At 45.1% G+C, this 21,361-nt stretch overlaps 3 non-coding genes across 3 annotated transcripts; all 3 read left to right on the top strand.

Moving 5' to 3' along the window:
• The first annotated feature begins 11,360 nt into the window (after positions 1 to 11,360).
• Positions 11,361 to 11,442, top strand: trnas-gcu (transfer RNA serine (anticodon GCU)). The gene has a single exon. It is a non-coding gene; the product is annotated as a tRNA-Ser (tRNA).
• A 2,434-nt stretch (positions 11,443 to 13,876) lies between these two features.
• trnas-cga (transfer RNA serine (anticodon CGA)) lies at positions 13,877 to 13,958 on the top strand. The gene has a single exon. It is a non-coding gene; the product is annotated as a tRNA-Ser (tRNA).
• Positions 13,959 to 19,568: 5,610 nt separating this feature from the next.
• Positions 19,569 to 19,650, top strand: trnas-cga (transfer RNA serine (anticodon CGA)). Its single transcript has one exon. It is a non-coding gene; the product is annotated as a tRNA-Ser (tRNA).
• Positions 19,651 to 21,361: the final 1,711 nt, after the last annotated feature.

The raw sequence follows: 21,361 nt of genomic DNA, 5'->3' as shown, positions 1-21,361 counted from the left end.
CTTTTAACTGTCCCATAAATTGCAGGGCATGTGTCAGAGAGTGGGACGTCCAGCTTGGGTCTGACACCCCACACTCTGAACACCTCCCTACCTACCCAGAGCCTGGAAAAATAAGTCCAGGTACGCGCTGCAGGTGCTGTTGCAAAGCCTCTCAGCACAGAGGCCAGGAAAATGCACAGCAGCTTCGTAGCAATATCTGGGACAGACTTCCCCCCTGAGGGTAGCGGCCTGTACATTATTTCCCTTCTGAGTCTTTCCTGCTTCCCACCCCATAGAAATTGAAACATCAATCTCCTCATCACCGCCGCAACACGGTGTGGGATTGGGAAGGTAGAAGCCAGAAAATTCAAGACAGGCAAGAGCTCGGCTTTGATGACCAGCACCTTCCCTGTCATGGTGAGGTCTCGGTCCTTCCATTGCATCAGTTTTTTGTTTAAGATTGGCAATTTGTTCTGCCAATTTACTGTTCCCATCTCTTCTCCAAAATACACCCCCAGGACCTTAATTCTCTTCTCTTGCAGCCTGAGATCATGTCCTTCTTTTGGCTCCCTCCAGTTCTGATAAAAAATCTCACTCTTAGATTTGTTAATTTTTGCGGAGGAAGCCAAAGAGAAACGATCACAGCACTGCAGAGCTCTGCTAATTGAGGCATTGTCAGAGAGGAGCAGGGTGACGTCATCCATGTATAGAGATGTCTTTACCTCTCCTCCCCCACTTCCAGGCACTGGTATCCCATTAATGGCCTGATCCTGGCGCAAGGCACAGGCTAAGGGCTCCATAGCCAAAACGCATAACAAGGGGGATAATGGGCAGCCCTGCCTCACCCCTGAACAGACTTCAAAGGGGCGTGATCTATTGCCATTAACCATGACTCTGCTGTTGCTACCTGTGTACAGCAGGTTAATCCACTTTCTCATGATGGGGCCAAACTTCATGTGCTCAAGTCCCGATGTTAAGTACTGCCGGTTTAGGCGGTCAAAGGCCTTTTCTAGGTCTACACCTAAAATGCAAAGAGGGAGGGAGCGATCCTCAGAGTACAGACAGACATCCCTCAACAAGGCCAGGTTGTCGCTCATCAGGCGTCCTGCTATCCCACAAGTCTGTTCTTTCCCTACCAGTGAGGCCACTACATTTTGTAGGTGCAGGAAAAGGGCTTTGGACAGGATCTTAGTGTCCACGCCTAACAGGCTGAGGGGTCTCCAGTTCTTTATGTCATTTTTTGCTCCTTTCTTAAACAAGAGAGAGATAGTGCCTTCTCTTAAGGAGTCAGGCAGCAATTCTGTCTTATATCTTTCCTCGAATAGGACCAGTAGCGGATCCTGAAGCAGATCCCAAAAGGTGCAATAAAATTCTTTAGGGAGCCCGTCAGCACCTGGAGTTTTCCCCTTCTGTAAGCTCTCCATAGCCTGTCTCAGCTCTTCTACTGTCAAATCCCTCTCAAGTACTTCCCTATCTTCTTCACTCAAAACGTTTTCTAGCTTTGAGGTAAAAAAATGAATTTCTTCATCCTTTACCTCTGTAGAGCTGTACAGTCTTGAGTAGAAGGCCTTGGTGCAGGAGAGGATAGCACTCGGCTCTGTTCTCTCTCGTCCCTCCTCATCAACTACACTTTCCATGACAGACTTGGAGGCTACCACTTTCCTGAAAAAGAAGCGAGTACACTTCTCATTTTCTTCCAAGAACTGCACTCTGCCTCTTAACAGCACTCCTCGACTACTTTCTTCGGCTATGCTCCGGATGTCCTTTTTTAAAAGGGTGATATCCTCGAGCACATCGAAGCCACTGTGCAGCATCGTGTAGAGACGCTGCAGCTGCCTCTGTTTCCTGGCTAGCACTCCTCTCCGTCTGGCAGCAGCCTTCCTTCCCTCAGCCATGAAAAAGGTCTTTGTCCTCATCTTCACCTCCTCCCACCACTCTCCTACTGACCCGTACAGACACTGCAAGGACAGCCACTGTGATAGTTTCTCCTTGTAGCGGGATACTACCCCCTCGTTCTCTAGCAGCTTTGTGTTGAGTTTCCAGAGGCCTGGGCCAAAGACAGTCCCGCCCTGGAGTTCCACTCTACACCCTAAAGCCTGATGATCTGAGAAGAAGACAGGCTGAAGAGTGACCCCAACAACTTTCACTCTCTCTGAGACAAAGCAATAGTCAATTCTGGAGCTGCTATTCCTCCCTGACCATGCATATCCTGCTGTTGTGGGATATATACATCTATATGTGTCTGAGAGTTTAAAGTCTTGAACTAAGTTTTGCAGGGCCAGTGAGCTGGAATCCAATTTTATCGGAGAGCTAGACTGCCTGTCTGTGTGCTCTAAGATACAATTAAAATCCCCTCCCACTATCACGTCTGTGCTACTTAACAATAGGGGAGAGAGTGCCTTGAGTAGCTCCACCCTTCCTCCCACGTCAGTAGGACAATACACATTGATTAGCCGCAGGTTAACGGTCCCCCATTCCACATCCACACACAGCAACCTGCCATCTATGACCCTCTGAATACTTTTTAACCAGAGAAACCAGAGTGCGTGGCTGCACAGCTGCAGGAGCCCAGACCGCCTTCAAAGCCTCTGCGCTGCCGGTCGTGGTTGGCAATGCACCTGGCCTTACAAACTAGCCAGTGGGGCCCGTTCAGCCCCGGGCTCATCAACTGCGGCTCTCGGCTTGTGGGCGTGCCCAATCCGTGCGATAACTCGGAAAACACCCGGCCACACTGTGTCGGAAACAACGCACTGTAAGGCACCTTGAAGCGTGCACCCCCAACATTCTTCTTTGCACATCTGTGAAAGGTAAACTCTTGAGCAAACTCTGAACCAGCTCTAAGGAAACTAATCCGATTAGACGTTACTTTGACTCATCCTTTAAGGGACCCTTGATAATTGGAGAAATCAATGATTTCGAATGAATTCTGTATGCGTCAAAAGACAGCTATACACAGAAAACATGCAGGACACTGCTCATGATGTTTCCCGAGCCGAAACACAGTGCGTTTTTCCAAGCCATCTGACAAAGCCCGCCCACTGAAAACTGCAGCAGATCGTGTAAAGACGTTCAACTTTGTAACTACTGCACGCACAGGAAGCAGAATAAATTCCTCTTTTCAAACTGTCAAAGGTTTGCTTTGCGAACGCTGCAGGACATCGCAAAATCTCTTTTGAACGGGGACAAACGATTTCTTATGGGGCGCAGTAAGTACAGACGTTTAAAAAGCTCCACTCATGCCGACGATGCAGCATGAAGAAGCGCAACCTAACGTTTGACAGACAAAAGCCGGGCGCCGCTACGAGCAATATGAAATCAAACTGACAGCACACGGCGTTTCGCGCTGACTCAAAAGTGATCTCGACAGACGCTGTTCTCTGCATAACACTGAAAGAGCTAAAGAGCGTTTCTGTTGAGACGTAACCCAGTGGGCAAAAGATGTATAATATACGTCTATTAAACGCATACCTTAGACGTCTAAATGTGGTCTGCAATTCGTCTAGAATGAAATTCTAATATACGTCTATTGTTATACGTCAATTATACGTCTATGATTAGATGTTCATTATACGTAAATGGTTGGAGTTCTATTATACGGATAAATTTAGAGGACTATTATACATATATGGTAGGAGTTCCGGATAACTTTAGAGGACTATTCTACGTATATGGTTGGAGGTCTATTATACGGATAACTTTAGAGGTCTATTATACGTATATGGTTGGAGGTCTATTATACGGATAACTTTAGAGGTCTATTATATGTATATGGTTAGAGGTCTATTATACGGATAACTTTAGAGGTCTATTATACGTATATGGGTAGAGGTCTATTATACATCAAAGTTAGGTTTTACAGGTGTAGAAACTAGTAAATCAACCCAATGATTTGGTTTAGAAATTTATTCTGAAAATACACATTCACACCTGAAAAATATGTATTTCAAATTATACATTGTATACAATCAATCAACAATCAACATATGGGCAATAATCATAAAAAACACAACTAGTCTTAAACTTCAGCTACAAATTCTGGTAATATGGCAATATACAGTATAGTAACGGCAAACACAAACTAATTACATTAACACACTAACTCAAAACCACATTTTGATTCAAATATACATTTTAAAATGTACAACTTCTATATTTCCAAGAAAAAAAATATTACAATGGAAGTTAAGACGATTTTTGTCCACTATTTGCAAACCCTGTGTAATTGTCCTAACAGTTAGAACCAAAAACCTAGTATTTTCAGTGTCCAGATCTCCTGGCCCCCTGCCTTGCATATGCATTCTTCAAGTAACACATTGCGTGCTCCTTATTTTTTTCTGCTGATTTAGGGCGGGACTTCAGCACCGCAGCTAGGAGAAAATTATATAATATTACTTCCCAAATTAATGATGATTAATATCTTCTTTAGTATAATCTAAAAAATGAACGGTTTACTAAGCTCAAAGCTGAAATAAATGTATAAAATTTGGCTTGCATCATAGAAGTTGAGCAATAAAGTCTGTCCTAATTAAAGAGTACCCAAAGTTTGAAAGTACAACATAGAATAAGAATAGAGAAACGGCAGAACGATTTAGTGTCATCTTCCCCATTCACACCATTCCCCATTTCGAATGAATTCTGTATGCGTTAAAAGACAGCTATACACAGAAAACATGCAGGACACTGCTCACGATGTTTGCCGAGCCGAAACACAGTGCGTTTTTCCAAGCCATTTGACAACGCCCGCCCACTGAAAACTGCAGCAGATCGTGTAAAGACGTTCAACTTTGTAACTACTGCACGCACAGGAAGCAGAATAAATTCCTCTTTTCAAACTGTCAAAGGTTTGCTTTGCGAACGCTGCAGGACATCGCACAACCTCTTTTGAATGGGGACAAACGATTTCTTATGGGGCGCAGTAAGTACAGACGTTTAAAAAGCTCCACTATTTTTATGTGCCATTTTTTGCTTATTCACTTACTATTTTAATCAAAATAATATTAAGAAAGATCTGTATGTATTCAGATAGTATTATTATTGTTCATACTTACTCGTCAAAAGAGGATTGCTGAGATATTTGCGGATATACTTCTACGTTTGAAAAACGTGTCCAAAATGGTGACCAACGAATACTAGCAATGCATTGTGGTATATAACCGGAAAATATGCTGGGTTCGATATTTTCTCAATGTATGCGTTTATTAATGTTGTCGATATTATGGTTGAAATTTAACATTGATAATACATCGCGGCTATGTGCCCCCTGCTATGAGCTGATGTGCAATTTTAACGCATGCAGTTAGTAAGGATCGGTCACTGTTGTATGGTATTATATACAGTATAATGACATTATGGAATAGGATGGGGACAGGCCTGGCATCACGGGGGGAGGGAGGAATGTCGCCCCTTCAGTTTTGGGCAAAAAGATGTACCTAACTTACCTAGGAGTATACGGCACTCTGCACAGTGTACGAAGTAATTTTCGCAGTAATTAATTTATTATATTTACTATATTTATTATACACGTGTAAATTAATTACTGCGAAAATAATTTACTTCGTACACTGTGCAGAGTGCCGTATACTCCTAGTTGCGGCACACACGATACATACAGTAAAAAGCCTCAGGCACTGTGTTAGATGTGTTTTCGACGTTATATATGCGTTTATTAATGTCGTCGATTTTACGGTTGCAATTCGACTTTGATTATACGTCGAGGCGACGTATATATACGTATAGCCGTATTTTCGCCGTTAATATACGTATATTCGACGAATCAGTGCCCACTGGGTAAACTCTTCAGCAAACTCTGAACCAGCTCTAAGGAAACTAATCCGATTAGACGTTACTTTGACTCATCTTTTTACGCTAGGGTTAGGGTTAGCATTCCCACGCTACTTAGACACTTTGTTTACGCTCAGTGCTTGATTTTGGGAACTTCAGGACGAGTGGGAATTTTCTCCTATCTGTCAATTCTGTTTTGTTTTGGAGACTCTTGGCTGCCTATGTTGTACAGTGCAGCGTGAAGGAAACATTTTCCAAAACTGTGTCAGCTCAAAAGTTGTAAGAAAACCTCTCCAGCTGCTTTAACTCTCTTCATTTTTGTCATTTAATGAGACACTCGATGTATAACTGGAGCCTCACATATGCAAATGGTGAGGCTCCAGTTCGACACCCAGTTCAATACCACTTTACAGTAAATGACAAAAGCATGGCAGACTGTGCCGGACCGGCAGATTACTTCAGCTTATTTTTACCATATTAAACAATGGAAATCCAACCACTTGCATTTGTGACACTTGATTTTGGCTGCACCTAAGACACTCTTAAATCTTCAAACACATTTCTCTTCTCCCGCAACACTCTTGTCTGTCGGCGCTATGTGGCAGCGTAGCATGACAACCCATCTCACCACGGAAAGGAACCTAACAGCTTTGGTAAGAGAGGAGAAAAGGACCTGGCCCGTACGCGGCTCAAACCCGCAACCTTGGCGTTACTAGCACCACCATCTAACCAACTGAGCTAACCGACCTCACAACAGTGGTCCTCTCTGTGCTGCAAAAAATCAAGCTCAGGGAATTTCTTTTGTCCTTTGAATAGAAAGCCGTGTAATTCAGTGTACGGGCTTTCTCGTGCAGTTTCATAGTTCTTGTAACCCAAATCCTACACTGGCCTGAAGTGCCCCCCCATTTCACAGCATTTTTCATCTGATTTAAAATGTACCTAAAGGAGAAGCATTATTGAAGACCATCAATTACCAAGAGCTTTTGTCAAAGGTTTTGGTGGTCATTTTTAATGACCACAGAGCACTATGACCTCGGTTTTACATATCATCCAAAAGACAGCGCCCTTTTTCCAACACAGCTTCTCCATCACTATATTGGGACATTGGGACCCGTACAGACCTCAGAGTGAGCGCCCATTAACACCACTTCCAGCTGGAAGCTTTGTTTTTCCCTGTAGCTCACCCTCATCCTGGTACTGACCTGGCTCACACCTGCTTAGCTTCAGTGGGTTTTCAGTTGCGAGTTGCAAAAGTTGGGATACAAGTGTAGCGGCAATGCTTGTTAATAAGACAGAATTAAGCGTTGGTATGCTGTCCTAAATGAAGCCCCATCTCACCCCCCATCTCTGTGGTGCAGCCACAGAGAAAGTATTCATGCAGACTGATTTAAGTTGTTTTCTTTTGATAGGGAACAGCTCCCAGACAGAGATGCACTTAGCTAAGCCTGGCTATCATGATCAATGGTCATCCATTGGCGCCTATCTGTCTAGGGAGTGCTGAATGGACATCTGGACTGCATTCTTAAGTGTCAAGAGTAAGTGACTTATATCTCACCTTGACCAACCAATCAGGGACTGGCAGGGCGTGGTAATACCACGTGGGTCTCCAATGCCCGCCAAACTCTCAACCAATCAGCACACATCTGTGTCTTGGTCAAAAAGGGAGCGCAAGCTCAGATCGGGGCTCTCCTTGGCCATTTTCGCGCATCCTCAGAGACAATCACGTGACAACTGCTGTTGTCTGCATAGGGACTTGGACTTTGTTCTAAGCGCGAGGCCAAGCATCCCGTACGTACTCAGAATTCTACTAACGTGAATGCTCCGTTTGATCAACGGCAGCCTACAGTTGGACCCTCGTCGACAACCTGAATAGCTTATTCAGAAGCAGCGCTGGACCGGGAACGAACCAGTTTCTTCCCAGGCAAAAGAGTGACTTGTGAGGACTCGCGGTCACACTCTGTGCATAGAGACTTTCTACTAGCCAGCCGGACTGCTGGTAGATCCCCTCGGAGCAACGACTGCCCTGCGCGCCGCAGTCAGATTCCTCCGCCCGTCCTACTCCGAGCTGCACCTTGACTGGTTGGCTGGTAGCCAGAGGACGCCGACACAACGCCCATTGGACAACCGCTGGAACAGAGGCTGCAACAGAGCTTGTCAGCTGGTTTGGTGTTCGTGCCGGGAAATTCCAAATCCATACACAGTGGATAAGTTAACCCCATGTTCTACATTGCGTCTCGAGAATTCAATTGTACCTCAACACAAGTTGTTATCAATTTAATTCATGAGTAATGTATTTACTTCCGAGTTTAGAGTAACAATGGGTAATAACACTGATTAGCGATTTGGTAACCGAACGATATATATTGACATATATTCTCTGTTGTGTATCTCTTTGTGTTTGCATCTCTTCGAGATTATATATCTTGTATATTGATAACCCTCACAGTAAGGTCTGCCGCTCGTATCCAGGCAGACTAGTATATGTTTGGTGCACAATTTATATTAATAAATGTATCTCGTGTATTGAACCCGTGTGTGTGCGTTGTTAGTTGTTCTGGCGATTGATTTTCTAAAAGCCCCAACGAACAACCTCGTGATTACTGCTACAATTAATAAGTGTCTCAGTAAACCCATCAAACCACTACATTTAATGGCGTCCCTGGGTGGGCGAGTTTAGAATGAAATGAGACTCAATCGCACAGAATAACTGATGTTGCTGTGAGTTCAAGTTCAGCACAGCACCGTGGCTTTTATACGCGAATACCGGGTGTGCTGATAACTGCGTAAAGAAATCCCCCTGTTTTCTAGCGTTTAGTGTAACGTGTGCTGATTGGAAATCCATCTGCTCGGGTGTTTAGATTCCATACTGTATTTTGGTAAAAGGAAAAAAAGTAATACTCTTAAAGTTTCTCTGACGTAATGACAATGGCTGCTAAAATGTCTGAAGTGGAGTCGCTTATAAGTACTATTTCTAGCGACGACAATCCTGGTTACTGGAGCGGTATCGAAAAGTTGAACTTTGATGATATTGAGAAGCTGCAAGTAGATTTAGTAGCTAAGGTAGCGAACCAGCTTAACACAGGAGGGTCTGTGAACGCAGTTCAGGTCCTATCTAGTTTCGCCTTAAATCTAGCTAAACAGCTGGAACTGTCTTTGTCCGAGCTGACAAAGTTTCAAACGCTTCAGGGAAAGCTAGAAAGATATAAGGCGGAGCAAGTTGAGTTGTTGGATATAATCAGAGAAAAGAGAGTGAAAAGTGAGGAAAGTGAAGACAGACTCAGGGAAGTTTTAGGTAAATTAGATGACCTGTCTGCTAGAGAAACTGCGGCTGAGGTAGCTAGGAGAGACCTAGAAGCGAGCTTGAAAGAAAAAGAAAAAGAAATTGAGAGTTTAAATGAGCTCAGCCAGGAAAGGCAAAAGGAGTTAGATGCTGCCGTACTGGAAGCAAAACAGGCTAGATCCCACTTACATGCCAGCCCACCTAGCAACCCGGAGCGCTCACCCAGGAGGTTTCTCCCGGCCAGGGTCTGTGGTCGGATCGGCATGGGGGAGATCGCCGAGTCCTGCGCGAGACGCAAGGGCGATTCAATTCAGGCATAGACCCCCTGCTCCTGATCACGGCCGTCTCCCTGCCCACGGAGAAACTGTAAAAATTAACCTCCACTCCCTGAGGCAGTTAGCCAAAGATGTAGAAAGGTTTGACCCGACAGTGTCAGGGAATAATGTGGAGACCTACATTGATGAGCTGAGATATACTTTGCAGTTTATGCCCGAAGCGTCCGAACAGGAAAAGGCTATGTTAGTAAGGAAAACTACCAGCCGAGCGGTCCACGAGTGGATGTCTAGACAAGGACCTGAGGTCTGTAATAGCTTTGAGGAGCTGTGTCAGGCAATGATCGGAGAATTTTCGGCTTTTATAGATCCCATATCTGCCGTGGCCACAGCGCACCATATTAAGCACGAAAAAGCTGAAGCCCCTCGCGACTATTACCCCTATTATATAATATTTTACTATTATATAACTTGTAAAATATTACCCCCGGTCCATTCTCTTCCAAAAGTGAGAAACACCTGTTTTCTACATTTTGTCTGTTTTAAAACCATATCTCTTTAAACCAAACCAAGAGTTTGTCTTTTGCACTGATATTCTGATTCATTTCAATTTCAAAGAAAAAAAAAACATTATCTTCCAAAGCATCATAAAATTGTCCATTCTTCCAGACTCTACTTCTCTCTTGTAGTAGTACAGCAGACCTTTCCAGGTGAGCAGATCACAGAGTCCGAAATATGCTTCCTCCATCAAGCAAAGTACCTGAACATGACTCGGTCTTCATAAAAGCGCCCCTGTAATAAAGAAATTAAATCCAAAATCAAGAGGGCAGTTGCCTACTGAAGTTCAAGAAGTCATCAATTTTAACCTAGCAACACATTAAAGGCTGCATCTATACAAGTACGATTCTAGAAATGCTCACCAGATTACGTTTTAAGAAAGAACTGCGCCTCAGGTTCCGCCGAGATCTTAACTCGGATGGCAGGATTCAGAGTCCGGAGTGCGGACTGATGGCGCACGGAGGGTCCACATACTGTGGATCCCTCAGTTTTCTTCCGCGTGTTTAAACCGCCAGCGTGTGGCTCTCCTGTCCCCGTGACCTCATTGCTCTGCTCTCGCCTCTGTGCAGCCGAGCCCGACTCATGGTAAAGTGGAAAAAAATATGCCCTCAACGTGGGATTTACTCTGGATCGAGGATAGATGTCACCTTTTTATCGTTGAACAGGATGTATGTGATGTGGCGACTAGGTTCAATTTTGTATCCTTTTAAAAGATTAAGGACTGGGGTGAGCGGGATTTATCACCCTTTCAGCTAAGAACCCGACGTGAGCACCGTTTAAGCTGCATAGACTCGGTCGTTTAACTCTTCTCCATTAGCAGGGTTAAGGTTAAAGAAAAAAAACATTGCTGACTTCTTTTTTTTTTGCCAGCCGCGAGCGCTGATTAGCGAGGTTTGTATTTCATGTTTTGCAAGTTGCATCCATTTTAAGAAAAACAAGTCGTTCAAGACAGGAAATGAATACTTGCATTTAATTAAGTCTAGGCGTATGCGGTTGTCCATAATGACCAGTTCTGTTCGAGAACACAGCACAAAAAAAGGCACCGCTGGGATTCGGACCCAGGATTTCTTGTTTACTAGACAGGCGCTTTAACCAACTAAGCCACGGCGCCCCGGGAGTACTGTTTTTTTGCAGCCACTTGGACACACCACTCAGACACATCTGCATTCGGTGTGTGCTCCGCCTGCTCGCTGAGCAAGTTGCCACCTTTACATACAATAGCAACATCGACACCAAGAGAAAGGATGACAAATGGCTTTTATCTGGAACTTTTCATGTCCAAGGAGCTCAATGTGCTTTCTGTGTACAACAGGGCCACTGAACTCCACACTGGCCACTGAACCACAGCAGTGGCTTGCTGGCTTGACATCTCCCAAGGAAAATGTTGAAATCGCATGTGGAACAGGAAAAGGACCCTCGAGTACGAGGGAAAAAAAAGAAAAAGATCATCTGGAGCGTGCCAACCCGTGTCTGGACAGCCCAGTTTCATTGACGAGGTGGCCGAGTGGTTAAGGCGATGGACTGCTAATCCATTGTGCTCTGCACGCATGGGTTCGAATCCCATCCTCGGCGCTCTCTATGTCTGACACGTGTGCCTGTTAGATGTTGGCCCTCCTTCTGTTTGCTCCAGTACTAGAGCTGTACATTTTCTAGCGGTGGCTGAACATGGTATAGTAGGCTAACGTCGGTATCGAGCAGTGGCAGTAACAGTATTTACGTGCCGCTGCTGCCAAGTGGCTCTGGGTTGAGACCGCATTTTCACTTACTTGCAGCACAAACGGAGAAAGCGATTTTTGACAGTCTCTCGAGAGACTGCGCTAGGTGTTTAGGGATAGACTTTGTCAGTTCCCCCTGGGATGATGGCCTCTCAAATAGTTTGTGATTCCTCTAGACGTTTATACAGTAGAAGCCTGCTTCGTGGCTTAAATCCAAGCTAAGGAAACGAGTTAGAGGTCTGATGCAGAACTGCACTGTATGTGTGAGGAAAGCTGCCCCCTTCTGTTCCATGTCGACCGAACAGAGGACTGTAAAGGATACGACCAAGAAACTTTAGGATGCTGGTTGGAATCCAGCTCCAAAGAAGCCCCTTTGGGTGTTATGTCATGAAAAAGTAAGAACAGAGAATCTCCCTTTGATCAAAAGCGCAACAGAACTGTTTTCCGTGGAGCAGGTTTCAGACCCGTAGACCTGATTTATTTGTATGGCGTTCGTAAGCGCGCAAAACAAGGACAATTCCTGCGTCTAACACGAATGTAAATGCTTTTGAAAGTGCAGTGTGGTGCAGCTTGTAAAATCCTTGTCCACATTTGTGGTTTGTTGATGTTTTTTTTCTGTCTGCCAAAGTTGCATTTTGACATCCGGACGGTGAGACTTTATCATTTGAACGTGAAGCCAGCCTTAAACCCTCTGAGGCGTGTCTGTCTGCCGGCATGTATCTTGTGAAAGGTATTTTTTTTTTAACGGAGAGCGACTTTAAAAAGGTTTCCGCAGACACCTCGCACTCCGGAGGAGGAATGCGGCGGCGGCGAGCTCACTGTAGTTGTGGCCGAGTAGTTAAGGCGATGGACTTGAAATCCATTGAGGACTCCCCGCTCAGGTTCGAATCCTGCTGACTACAGCGTCTGCTGCACGTCGCCTTGTGCCTGTGTGGCAAAGGCGAAGTGCCGCTTCTCCTTTCCTGGTACTATAAAAATGCTACATCGCTTGGTCCTGCTTCCATGGAAAGCAGTTCTTCAGGTAATTCTACTCTCTTACCAAAGCTGTTAGGTTCCTTTCCGTGGTGAGATGGGTTGTCATGCAACGCTTCCACATAGTGCCGACAGACAAGTGTGTTGCGGGAGAAGAGAAAAGTGTTAGAAGATTTAAGAGTTTCTTAGGTGGAGCCAAAATCAAGTGTCACAAATGCAAGTGGGAAGATTTCCAATGTTTAATATGGTCAAAATAAGCGGAAGTTATCTGCTGGTCCGGCACAGTTTGCCATGCTTTTGTCATATACTGTAAAGTGGTGTCGAACTGGGTGTCGAACTGGAGCCGCACCATTTGCATATGTGAGGCTCCAGTTATACATCGAGTGTCACATTAAATGACAAAAATGAAGAGAGTTGTAGCAGCTGGAGAGGTTTTCTTACAACTCTTGAGCTGACACAGTTTTGGAAAATGTTTCCTTCACGCTGCACTGTACAACATAGGCAGCCAAGAGTCTCCAAAACAAAACAGAATGGACAGATAGGAGAAAATTCCCACTCGTCCTTAAGTTCCCAAAATCCAGCACTGAGCGTAAACAAAGTGTCTAAGTAGCGTGGTAATGCTAACCCTAACCCTAGCTGGAGTTTGAGCAATCCAGCACTGAGCGTAAAAAGATGAGTCAAAGTTACGTCTAATCGGATTAGTTTCCTTAGAGCTGGTTCAGAGTTTGCTCAAGAGTTTACCTTTCACAGATGCGCAAAGAAGAATGTTGGGGGTGCACGCTTCAAGGCGCCTTACAGCTGTAGGGAGTGATTCGAGACGATTCGTGGCGTGTGCTCGTTCCCATGTACCGTACGACCCGGGGTGCAGTGCTAGGATGACGTACAATACCACTTGGGCACGTAACGGCGTTATGTGCAGGGTTTTCGTTTGTTCGTTTTGTTTTGCTCTGCTTTGCTTTGTTTTGCTTTCCATCGCGTTGGTAAGAGCGTAAATAAAAATGCGATTCCTGCGTCTACCACTAATGTAAGAGCTATTTCAAGTGCGACGTGGTGCGGCTTTTCAAATGCTTGTGGGCATTTCTCTGTTGTTGATTCTTTTTTTGTGTGTAACAAAGTGGCATTTTCATGTCCGGACGGGGAGACTTTATCATTCCGAAATGAAGCCAGCCTTAAACCCTCTGAGGCGTGTCTGTCTGCCGGCACGTATTTTGTCAAAGGTATTATTTTTTTTTAACGGAGAGCGACTTTGAAAAGGTTTCCGCAGCCACGTCGCACTCCGTGTTAGATTAAAGGAGGAATGCGGCGATGGTGAACTCGCTGTAGTCGTGGCCGAGTGGTTAAGGCGATGGACTCGAAATCCGTTGGGGACTCCCCATGCAGGTTCAAATCTTGCCGACTACGGCGTCTGCCGCACGTCTCCTTGTGCCTGCGCGGCAAAGGTGAAGTGCCGCTTCTCCTTCCCTGGTACTATGAAAACACTAAATAGCTTGGCCCCGCTGCCATGGAAATGAGTTCTTCAGATAACCACACATCTTGCGTTCGCACCTCTAGTGTTCTACTTATGCCTTTGAAAACCTAATGAATAAAACTGAAAGAACCGACACAATATGTAGGTGCTCGTAAAGCATGCATTAAAGAACTGTTAACAGCAAGGGTTTCAGTGGGTTAACCGAGGAGAAGGCGTGATCGCTAATTGTTGACTTTTTATTTGGTGTTAGAAACACTCTTACTGTGCATGACGTGCAACAAATTTAGCCACAGAAATTGCATCACGCTTTCATGTATGCTATTGCAGACACCAACGTTGCCTAGATAGAAAACCGAAATAGCCGTGGGTTTGCTTGCTGGTCTGAAGGATCTCTCTTCGAATCTCTATCATTTGTCAATGGAAGTAAAAGGTGCTGCAATCTGATACGTTCAGAATCAAACCCGCAGCTGTTGTTCGACTTTATTTCTTGACTAATTACAACTGAGTGTCGCATGAGCAGTTACGTAAACTTGTCTGATATATTTGAACACAAATGCCGTTCTTCAATTAAAACTAACAGTACATTGTCAGGGACATTCAGTTCTATACAAACAAGAGACAGACAAGAGAACATTTAGTATATAATAGACAGAAAGAGGTTCGAATCCTGCCGACTACGTTGTCCACCTCCTGTCGTTGTGTTTCGGCGCAAGCAAAGAAGCGCGCCTGTTCGGTGTTCCTGGTGGTTTTAAAATGCCAAATTGCTTGTACCCGCTCCCTTGCAAATAAGTTCTTCAGCGTCCGCGAATGGCATTTTACAGCTGGAAGCAGATGTCGACGCTTTTTGCACAGAGCACCAAAAAAGCGTCTTTTTTGAAGGCCCGGGTTCTGAGCATTGGTGGTTCAGTGGTAGAATTCTCGCCTGCCACGCGGGAGGCTCGGCTTTGATTCCCCGCCAATGCAGTGGCTTTTGCAGCTAGCTGCTCCATCACTTGCATCCCCTTGCAACTCGCAACTGAAAACCCACTGAAGCTAAGCAGGTGTGAGGCAGGTCAGTACCCGGATGAGGGTGAGCTACAGGGAAAAACAAACCTTCCAGCTGGAAGCGGTGTTAATGGTGCCGGCGGTGGGGCGCTCACCCTGAGGTCTGTGCGGGTCCCAATGCCCCAGCATAGTGACGGAGACGCTGTGTTGTAAAAGGGCGCTGTCTTTTGGATGAGATGTAAAACCGAGGTCACATCGCTCTGTGGTCATTAAAAATGACCACCAAAACCTTTGACAAAAGCTCTTGGTAATTGATCGTCTTCAATAATGCTTCTCCTTTAGGTACATTTTAAATCAGCTGAAAAATTCTGTGAAATGGGGGGGCACTTCAGGCCAGTGTAGGATTTGGGTTACAAGAACCATGAAACTGCACGAGAAAGCCTGTACACTGAATTACACGGCTTTCTATTCAAAGGAGGGCAAAAGAAATTCCCTGAGTTCGATTTTTTGCAGCACAGAGAGGATGGCTGTCGTGAGGCTGGTTAGCTCAGTTGGTTAGAGCGTGGTGCTAATAACGCCAAGGTCGTGGGTTCGATCTCCGTACAGGCCAGGTCCTTTTCTCCTCTCTTACAAAAGCTGTTAGGTTCCTTTCCGTGGTGAGATGGGTTGTCATGCAACGCTACCACATAGTGCCGACAGACAATTAAATGACAAAAATGAAGAGAGTTAAAGCAGCTGGAAAGGTTTTCTTACAACTTTTGAGCTGACACAGTTTTGGAAAATGTTTTCTTCACGCTGCACTGTACCACATAGGCAGCCAAGAGTCTCCAAAACAAAACAGAATTGACAGTCATATAATGTCCATTAACCCCGGTTTTAAACACAGCATCATGTCTGCCATCATAAGAATATGAGTCCAATATTTTAGAATATAGTCAGAATGTCTTCTAACCTTACCTGTGGTGTCTTTAATCCCTATTGCTCAATGCATGGTGTACGTACTGCATACATGTGTCTTGAGAATGAGGAATGGGCCCCTGAGACATTTACCTGTTTCACAAATGATCGTATTTTACTAGAGATTCTGATTGGGATTCAGATGTGCATTCGGACAGCAATTCCTTTCAAGAAATTATACGTTCTGGATGAGGTCAAAGGTGCTGGAACACTGTATTTAGGATGTGTTTGCAGTGATTGTGTCTCCTGCTTCAACGCAGTGATATATAGATGTGCTCCTGTAATTTATTGGTACATGCCCAGGGCAGTAAGTAGTCTGAGGATTTATTTCCAGACGGCATAGAGCAGTGAAGCAGTGAAGTAGTGCAACACACTGGATCATTATATTATTAGAATCTATTCTACTTAAATTATTACATTATACACAACTTGAGCTCTCTGCACCGTACTGAGCCCAGGTGTTTTTCTAAAGCTGTCAGGTGCAGTTCATTTACATGAAGGAAATCTCTTACTGGGTACGATTACAATGCAGTAAGTAGCACAGGCTACTTAGGGAGTAGGCTGATGTGTTTAAAAACAACCAGCGCCAGGCAGGAGTCGAACCTCCAAACTCCTAATCCATAGTCAGATACATTATCCATTGCACCACTGGCCCTGGTGTGACAGTGCAGGACTGTAACTCAGTGAGCTTAGCACTGCAACTAGTAAAATATTACCCCCGGTCCATTCTTTTCCAAAAGTGAGAAACACCTGTTTTCTACATTTTGTCTGTTTTAAAACCATATCTCTTTAAACCAAACCAAGAGTTTGTCTTTTGCACTGATATTCTGATTCATTTTCGATTTCAAAGAAAAAAAAAACATTACCTTCCAAAGCATCATAAAATTGTCCCTTCCTCCAGACTCTACTTCTCTCTTGTAGTAGTACAGCAGACCTTTCCAGGTGAGCAGATCACAGAGTCCGAAATGAGCTTCCTCCATCAAGCAAAGTACCTGAACATGACTCTGTCATCATAAAAGCGCCCCTGTAATAAAGAAATTAAATCCGAAATCAAGAGGGCAGTTGCCTACTGAAATACAAGAAGTCATAAATTTTAACCTAGCAACACATTAAAGGCTGCATCTATACAAGTACGATTCTAGAAATGCTCACCAGATTACGTTTTAAGAAAGAACTGCGCCTCAGGTTCCGCCGAGATCTTAACTCGGATGGCAGGATTCAGAGTCTGGAGTGTGGAATGATGGCGCACGGAGGGTCCACATACTGTGGATCCCTCAGTGATCTTCCGCGTGTTCAAACTGCCAGCGTGTGACTCCCCTGTCCCCGTGACCTCATTGCTCTGCTCTCGCCTCTGTGTAGCTGAGCCCGACTCATGGTAAAGTGGAAAAAAATATGCCCTCAACGTGAGATTTACTCTCGAGTGAGGATAGTTGTTACCTTCTTATCGTTGAAACGGATGTCTGTGATATGGCGACTAGGTTCTTCTCCATTAGCAGGCTTAAGGTTAAAGAAAAAAACATTGCTGACTTCTTTTTTTTTTGCCAGCCGCGAGCGCTGATTAGCGAGGTTTGTATTTCATGTTTTGCAAGTTGCATCCATTTTAAGAAAAACAAGTCGTTCAAGACAGGAAATGAATACTTGCATTTAATTAAGTCTAGGCGTATGCGGTTGTCCATAATGACCAGTTCTGTTCGAGAACACAGCACAAAAAAAGGCACCGCTGGGATTCGGACCCAGGATTTCTTGTTTACTAGACAGGCGCTTTAACCAACTAAGCCACGGCGCCCCGGGAGTGCTGTTTTTTTGCAGCCACTTGGACACACCACTCAGACACATCTGCATTCGGTGTGTGCTCCGCCTGCTCGCTGAGCAAGTTGCCACCTTTATATACAATAGCAACATCGACACCAAGAGAAAGGATGACAAATGGCTTTTATCTGGAACTTTTCATGTCCAAGGAGCTCAATGTGCATTCTGTGTACAACAGGGCCACTGAACTCCACAATGGCCACTGAACCACAGTAGTGGCTTGCTGGCTTGACATCTCCCAAGGAAAATGTTGAAATCGCATGTGGAACAGGAAAATGACCCTCGAGTACGAGGGAAAAAAAAGAAAAAGATCATCTGGAGCGCGGCAACCCATGTCTGGACAGCCCAGTTTCCTAGATGAGGTGGCCGAGTGGTTAAGGCGATGGACTGCTAATCCACTGTACTCTGCACGCATGGGTTCGAGTCCCATTCTCGTCACTCTCCATGTGTGCCCGTGCGCCTTTGGCCCTCCTGTTGTTTGCTCCAGTACTAGAGCCGTACATTTCCTAGCGGTGGCTGAACATGGTATAGTAGGCTAACGTTGGTATCGAGCAGTGACAGTAACAGTATTTACGTGCCGCTGCTGCCAAGTGGCTCTGGTTTGAGACCGTGTTTTCACTTACTTGCAACGCAAACGGAGAAAGCGATTTTTGACAGTCTCTCGAGAGATTGCGCTAGGTGTTTAGGGATAGACTTTGTCAGTTCCCCCTGGGATGATGGCCTCTCAAATAGTTTGTGATTCCTCTAGACGTTTATACACTAGAAGCCTGCTTAATGGCTTAAATCCAAGCTAATGTAACGAGTTAGAGGTCTGATGCAGAACTGCGAATTCAATGAACGGGAACACTACAGTACATTGCACTGTATGTGTGAGGAAAGCTGCCCCCTTCTGTCCCTTGTTGACCAAACAGAGGACTGCAAAGGATACCGCCAAGAAACTTTAGGATGCTGGTTGGAATACAGCTCCAAAGAAGCCCCTTTGGGTGTTATGTCATCAAAAAGTAAGAACAGCGACTCTCCCTTTGATCAAATGCGCAACAGAGCTGTTTTCCGTGGAGCAGGTTTCAGACCCGTAGACCTGTTTTATTTGTAGGGCAGGGCGCATTCCCAAACGCGAATCTCCTGTTTTAGAAATGCTTTGGGCGGCATGAAGTGAAAATAAGAAATGGGCTCCAGATGCACATGGAAGCAATCAAGTGTTTCATCCGAGCTGTTTCAAAGACTGCTCAAAAGCTTTCCTTTCACAGAGGCGCAACGATTAATGATGGGGGTGCACCCTTCAATGCGCCTTACGACTCTAGGGAGTGATTGAGACGATTCGTAGCGTGTGCTCATTTCCCTCTATTCCCCGTGTTGCAGTGGTAGGATGACGTAAATTCCTGCTTCGACACGTAACGGCATTATAATCAAGTGCAGGAGCTGAGGGCTTTTGTTTTGTTTCGTTTTCCATGGCGTTTGTAAGCACGCAAATCAAAGGCAATTCCTGCGTCTAACAGGAATGTAAATGCTTTTGAAAGTGCAGTGTGGTGCAGCTTGTAAAATCCTTATCCACATTTGTGGTTTGTTGCTGTTTGTTCTGTCTGCCAAAGCTGCATTTTGACATCCGGACGGGGAGACTTTATCATTTGAACGTGAAGCCAGCCTTAAACCCTCTGAGGCGTGTCTATCTGCCGGCACGTATTTTGTCAAAGGTATTTATTTTTTTTAACGGAGAGCGACTTTGAAAAGGTTTCCGCAGCCACGTGGCACTCCGTGTTATATTAAAGGAGGAATGCGGCGATGGCGATCTCGCTGTAGTCGTGGCCGAGTGGTTAAGGCGATGGACTCGAAATCCATTGGGGACTCCCCGCGCAGGTTCGAATCCTGCCGACTACGGCGTCTGCTGCACGTCTCCTTGTGCCTGCGCGGCAAAGGTGAAGTGCTGCTTTTCCTTTCCTGGTACTATAAAAACGCTAAATCGCTTGGGCCCGCTGCCATGGAAATGAGTTCTTCAGATAACCACACATCTTGCGTTCGCACCTCTGGTGTTCTACTTATGCCTTTGAAAACCTAATGAATAAAACTGAAAGAACCGACACAATATGTAGGTGCTCGTAAAGCACGCATTAAAGAACTGTTAACAGCAAGGGTTTCAGTGGGTTAACTGAGGAGAAGGCGTGATCGCTAATTGTTGACTTTTTATTTGGTGTTAGAAACACTCTTACTGTGCATGACGTGCAACAAATGTAGCCACAGAAATTGCATCACGCTTTCATGTATGCTATTGCAGACACCAACGTTGCCTAGATAGAAAACCGAAATAGCCGTGGGTTTGCTTGCTGGTCTGAAGGATCTCTCTTCGAATCTCTATCATTTGTCAATTGAAGTAAAAGGTGCTGCAATCTGATACGTTCAGAATCAAACCTGCAGCTGTTGTTCGACTTTATTTCTTGACTAATTACAACTGAGTGTCGCATGAGCAGTTACGTAAACTTGTCTGATATATTTGAACACAAATGCCGTTCTTCAATTAAAACTAACAGTACATTGTCAGGGACATTCAGTTCTATACAAACAGGAGACAGACAAGAGAATATTTAGTATATAATAGACAGAAAGAGGTTCGAATCCTGCCGACTACGTTGTCCACCTCCTGTCGTTGTGTTTCGGCGCAAGCAAAGAAGCGCGCCTGTTTGGTGTTCCTGGTGGTTTTAAAATGCCAAATTGCTTGTACCCGCTCCCTTGCAAATAAATTATTCAGCGTCCGCGAATGGCATTTTGCAGCTGGAAGCAGATGTCGACGCTTTTTGCACAGAGCACCAAAAAAGCGTCTTTTTTGAAGGCCCGGGTACTGAGCATTGGTGGTTCAGTGGTAGAATTCTCGCTTGCCACGCGGGAGGCTCGGCTTTGATTCCCGGCCAATGCAGTGGCTTTTGCAGCGAGCTGCTCCATCACTTGCATCCCCTTGCAACTCGCAACTGAAAACCCACTGAAGCTAAGCAGGTGTGAGCCAGGTCAGAATCCGGATGAGGGTGAGCTACAGGGAAAAACAAACCTTCCAGCTGGAAGCGGTGTTAATGGTGCCGGCGGCGGGGCGCTCACCCTGAGGTCTGTGCGGGTCCCAATGCCCCAGCATAGTGACGGAGACGCTGTGTTGTAAAAGGGCGCTGTCTTTTGGATGAGATGTAAAACCGAGGTCACATTGCTCTGTGGTCATTAAAAATGACCACCAAAACCTTTGACAAAAGCTCTTGGTAATTGATGGTCTTCAATAATGCTTCTCCTTTAGGTACATTTTAAATCAGCTGAAAAATGCTGTGAAATGGGGGGGCACTTCAGGCCAGTGTAGGATTTGGGTTACAAGAACCATGAAACTGCATGAAAAAAGCCCGTACACTGAATTACACGGCTTTCTATTCAAAGGAGGGCAAAAGAAATTCCCTGAGTTCGATTTTTTGCAGCACAGAGAGGACCACTGTCGTGAGGCTGGTTAGCTCAGTTGGTTAGAGCGTGGTGCTAATAACGCCAAAGTTGCGGGTTCCAGCCCCTTACTGGCCAGGTCCTTTTCTCCTCTCTTACCAAAGCTCTTAGGTTCCTTTCCGTGGTG

This window comes from Lepisosteus oculatus, unplaced genomic scaffold (assembly GCF_040954835.1).
Source record: "Lepisosteus oculatus isolate fLepOcu1 unplaced genomic scaffold, fLepOcu1.hap2 HAP2_SCAFFOLD_45, whole genome shotgun sequence".
Lineage (NCBI taxonomy): Eukaryota > Metazoa > Chordata > Actinopteri > Semionotiformes > Lepisosteidae > Lepisosteus > Lepisosteus oculatus.
This window is presented reverse-complemented; position numbering and strand designations above follow the sequence as displayed.